Source organism: Musa acuminata, unplaced genomic scaffold (assembly GCF_036884655.1).
Source record: "Musa acuminata AAA Group cultivar baxijiao unplaced genomic scaffold, Cavendish_Baxijiao_AAA HiC_scaffold_291, whole genome shotgun sequence".
NCBI classification, from domain to species: domain Eukaryota; kingdom Viridiplantae; phylum Streptophyta; class Magnoliopsida; order Zingiberales; family Musaceae; genus Musa; species Musa acuminata.
Genome location: NW_027020553.1, coordinates 30,001 through 35,000, shown reverse-complemented (window position 1 = coordinate 35,000; position 5,000 = coordinate 30,001). Strand labels below are relative to the sequence as shown.

At 34.4% G+C, this 5,000-nt stretch overlaps 1 protein-coding gene across 1 annotated transcript in view; it reads left to right on the top strand.

Moving 5' to 3' along the window:
• The window catches only part of LOC135657680 (cytochrome b6-f complex subunit 4), a 2,857-nt gene extending 2,415 nt beyond the window's left edge, over positions 1-442 (top strand). Inside the window, exon 1 of the mRNA XM_065175991.1 lies at positions 1-442. This exon is cut by the window's left edge and continues 2,415 nt beyond it. The gene's annotated coding sequence lies outside the window, so the exon portion shown is untranslated.
• Positions 443-5,000: the final 4,558 nt, after the last annotated feature.

Genomic DNA, 5,000 nt, shown 5'->3' with positions numbered 1-5,000 from the left:
ATCACGTACGAAACTTAATAGTATACCACTTCTACGAATGGCTCGTAATGCTGCATCTCTTCCGAGACCAGGACCTTTTATCATAACTTCTGCTCGTTGCATACCCTGATTAACTACTGTACGAATAGCATTTAATGCCGCCGCTTGAGCAGCATAGGGTGTCCCTCTTCTTGTCCCTTTGAATCCGGAAGTACCAGCGGAGGCCCAGGAAACCACCCGACCTCGTACATCTGTAACAGTTACAATGGTATTGTTGAAACTTGCTTGAACGTGAATAATTCCTTTTGGTATTCTACGTCCATTCTTACGTGAACCAATACGCCCATTCCTACGTGAACCGATTCTTGGTATAGCTTTTGTCATATTTTATCATCTTATAAATATAAGTCAGAAATATACGGAAAGAAAAGATACGGAAATATCCATTTCATATTAAAAGAAATCCTTTATTTTTGTCTTTTCTTTAGAAAGTTCTTTTTTAGAAAGATTATCCCTGTCTCTGTTTATGTCTCGGATTGGAACAAATCACTATAATTCGTCCGCGCCTACGGATCAGTCGACATTTTTCACAAATTTTACGAACGGAAGCCCTTATTTTCATATTTCTTATTCCTTACCTTAATTTTTAATCTATTCCTTGGAAGAAAATAAGTCTCTTGAATTTTTTTTTTTAACTTCGAATTGTATCGTCATGAAAGGAATGCTTTAAAAATCACCTAATCATTCGAATCTTTGTTGCGAAGTCTATAAATTATACGTCCCCTGGTTGAATCATAACAACTTACTTCAATTTTGACTCTATCCCCAGGTAGTATCCGTATAAAACTGCGCCGGATCCTTCCCGAAACATAACCTAGAATTACATCTTTATTATCTAGGCGGACCCGAAACATACCGTTGGGAAGTGATTCAGTAATTAAACCTTCATGAATAAATTTTTGTTCTTTCATTCCAGGTAACTTCCTTGAAGTATCAACTAATGGAGGAAGAGTTATATAACTCACTTTTCCTCTCTATTTCACAAATAGGAAGTTAGAGAGAAAATTAGGATACCAGAGGAGGAGGATCACCATATATAACAAAAGTTCGCCTCCAATTTTTTCTCGTCGAGCTTCTCGATCTGTCATTATACCTCGGGAAGTAGAAAGAATTACAATTCCTATTCCACCTAAAATCTTAGGAATTTGTTGATAGTCGGAATAAATGCGTAAACCGGGTCGGCTGATACGCTTTAAAATAGTTCTGTGTATTCTTTTCCTAGTCTTTCTATGTCGCAGAGTTGAAACCAAGAAATATTTGTTACCTTCCTGATGTTTCCGAACGTTTTCAATAAAACCTTCTCGTAGAAGTATTTTCACAATATTTTCGGTGATATTAGTAGATGCTATTCGAACCGTTCCTTTTTTATTCATGTCAGCATTTCTTATAGAAGTTATTATATCGGCAATAGTGTCCTTACCCATGACGAACTATAATTATTGGTGCCTCCTAATTTTGATATAATCAACATGTTTCCTTTTTTTCTTTGTTTTATTTTCTTTCTTTTTTTTTTTTTTTTATTATTATAAAATTATTTATTATTAAAAGTATATGCGTGAGACACAATCTACTAATCTACTAAATTTGATCTATTTTAGATGTTCTGATATATCATAGTCCCATCTAGTAGTATTTATAATACCTCGGGAGCCAATGAAACTATTTTAGTAAAATTCAACTGTCTCAATTCCCGAGCGATCGCACCAAAAACTCGAGTTCCTTTTGGATTTCCTTCTTGATCAATGACAACCGCAGCATTGTCATCATATCGTATTATCATACCGTTGTCACGTTTGAGTTCTTTACAAGTACGTACAATTACAGCTCTAATTATTTCCGATCTTTCTAGTGGCATATTAGGCACTGCTTCTTTGATTACAGCAACAATAACGTCACCAATATGAGCATATCGATGATTACCAGCTCCTATGATTCGAATACACATCAATTCTCGAGCTCCGCTGTTATCCGCTACATTCAAAAGGGTCTGAGGTTGAATCATATCATTTTATTGGAATCCGTTATTTTAATGCAAAGGATGAAGGAAAAAAGAAATATTCTCTGTCCAGAAATAAATAAACTTGCCGTTGTTTTTTCATCCTCAATACACTGTTTAGTTCTACATACCTATCCTGACAAATTGAGTTCGTATAGGCATTTTGGACGCAGCTAGTGAAATAGCTGCTTTGGCTACAGCTTCTGATACTCCGCCCATTTCATAAAGTATTCGACCTGGTTTAACAACGGATACCCAATATTCGGGGGATCCCTTCCCCGAACCCATACGTGTTTCCGCAGGTCTTACTGTAACAGGTTTGTCGGGAAATATACGTAACCATATTTTTCCACCACGACGCGCATATCGTGTCATTGCTCTTCGCCCCGCTTCTATTTGTCTAGCTGTGATCCAAGCGGGTTCAAGTGCCTGAAGAGCGTATCTGCCGAAACAAATACGATTGCCCCGACAAGATATTCCCTTCATTCTTCCTCTATGTTGTTTACGAAATCTGGTTCTTTTGGGGTTATAGTTGATGGTCGTTTCTTAATTCCATCTCTACTACAGAACCGGACATGAGAGTTTCTTCTCATCCAGCTCCTCGCGAATGAAAGGATTCAATAATATTACAGATACGCATGTATTTAATAAACTAATACACTAAGACATTTATTAATATTGAATTTGTTTTGTTATACAGGAAGATGTATATACAGGATATACAGCTAGAATATTTATGTTATGCATATTTATAGATATAAATTATAGATAATGCTTTTTATTTTATAACGATCCTTGATCCTTATTTTTACCCTTATCAAATGATGCCAAAATATTGTAATGTAATCTCAATAAATAAAGGTTTCGCGGGCGAATATTTACTCTTTACTGTTTTATTCCTAGGTCAACCCATGACTTCTCAGAATAAATAAATTTTTTCTCGGTTCGTTCCGCCATCCCACCCAATGAATTATTCGGATTCGTTTTCAGTAGAATCCTATGCAGTCACAGGTTCCGTCGTTCCCATAGCTTCTCCGTTAATGGTTAGGCCTGAACTCTGCAATGGAGCTCCCAACAAAATTCCTTCTCGAGTCAATCTCCTTAGTTTTTATTAACCCGAGGCTCTTTATTATTATTTATATTATTTATATTCATTCAGTATTGATGCTTTATCACATTGCCTTTATGAGGTAATTCATAGACCATACATATTGGAATCATATATCATTGATATTTTTGTTCTCTCTTTCTATCATCCTTCCATTTATCCACATCCCTTTATTTTTGTTTCACAACCCATAATCTGATTTTTTATGGAAAAGATTTTAGTTGCAGTTGCTGCAACTATATGATTGATCCACTCATCTCATATAGTGACTGTTTCTTGGGATCTCGACAATACGAAGCAATAAGTTGGTTATTAGTTTATTTTGTTTTTATTTTTGTTTTTATTTATTTTATATAGTTATTAAGTTTAAGTAGGGTTTAGTCTATTTTTTTTTAATTCCAACTCTAAACTCTAAAGAAAAATTAACGAGTCACACACTAAGCATAGCAATTATAACAAATGGTCAATCGAATTTTTATTCAACCTTATAGAATTAGAATTGCTCATTTTTGTTTGATTTAACGGAAAAAGAATGAAACAGTTTGTTATTTTTTGTTCTATCACTGGCCAGAATGGCAAGATAAATAAAGGTCTATTATTCCTCGTCCACAAATATCCAAATTTTGATGCCTAATACTCCATAGATAGTTCGAATTGTATAGGAACAATGATCAATTTTAGCGCGAATTGTTTGTAGGGGAACCCTGCCCTCTCTGATCCATTCGACACGTGCAATTTCTTTTCCGTCAATCCGCCCTGCAATTTGTACTTGCATTCCTTTTGTATCCGTTTGTTCAGCTAATTCAATAGCCTTTTTCATTGCCTTTCGAAACGAAACTCTATTTTTTAATTGTAAAGCTATATATTCCGCAAGAATATTAGGTTGCCCATAAGGTTTTTCAACTCTTGTGATAGCAATGTTGAGTCTTCGGTTCACAGAATGAAATTCTTTTTCTACATTCATCTGTAATTCTTCGATTCCTCGTGTTTGGCCCTCTATTAATAAATTTGGAAATCCAATATAGATTATGACCTGGATCAAATCAATTCTTTTTTTAATTCCTATACGAGCGATTCCTTCGAAACCCGAGGATATTCTCCTATTTTTTTGTACATAGTTCTTGATACAATTCCGTATTTTTTCATCTTCCTGTAAACCCACAGAATAATTTTTTGGTTGTGCGAACCAAAAGGAATGATGACGTTGGGTTGTACCAAGTCTGAAACCAAGTGGATTTATTTTTTGTCCCATATTTTCCTATTATATTTTCTTTCCATCCATATATGTTATTTTACTATGTTTACTATGATGAATCTAAATCCTAGATTCATCTAAAAATAATTTAGATTTATCCTTTAATACAATTGTTATATGACAAGTAGGTCTTTTTATCGGATAACTACGTCCTCGAGCTCGAGGTCTTAATTTTTTCACAATGGTACTCCTATTAACTTTGGCTTCACTAATGAATGAATCAGCTTCGTTCAAACCCATATTATGACTAGCATTTGCTGCTGCAGAATAAACCAATTTTAAAATGGGATAAGATGCTCGATAAGGCATGAGTTCCAGTATCATAAGTGTTTCTTCATAGGAACGTCCGCGAATCTGATCAATTACTCTTCGCGCTTTGAAAACAGACATACTACATATATGTTGAGCTAAAATTTTTACTTCTTTACCCGAACTCGAGTTCTTTGTCATAAGGTTATCCTATCCCCCTGAATGATAAACACTTGTTTTACTTTCAGTTTTTTTTTCACAAAAAAAAGAATTTGGCTTTTATTTCAATTTCCATTTTTTTTATCTTAAATTTTTATTTTAATATTAAAATGAACTTTCAATTAACTTAACGA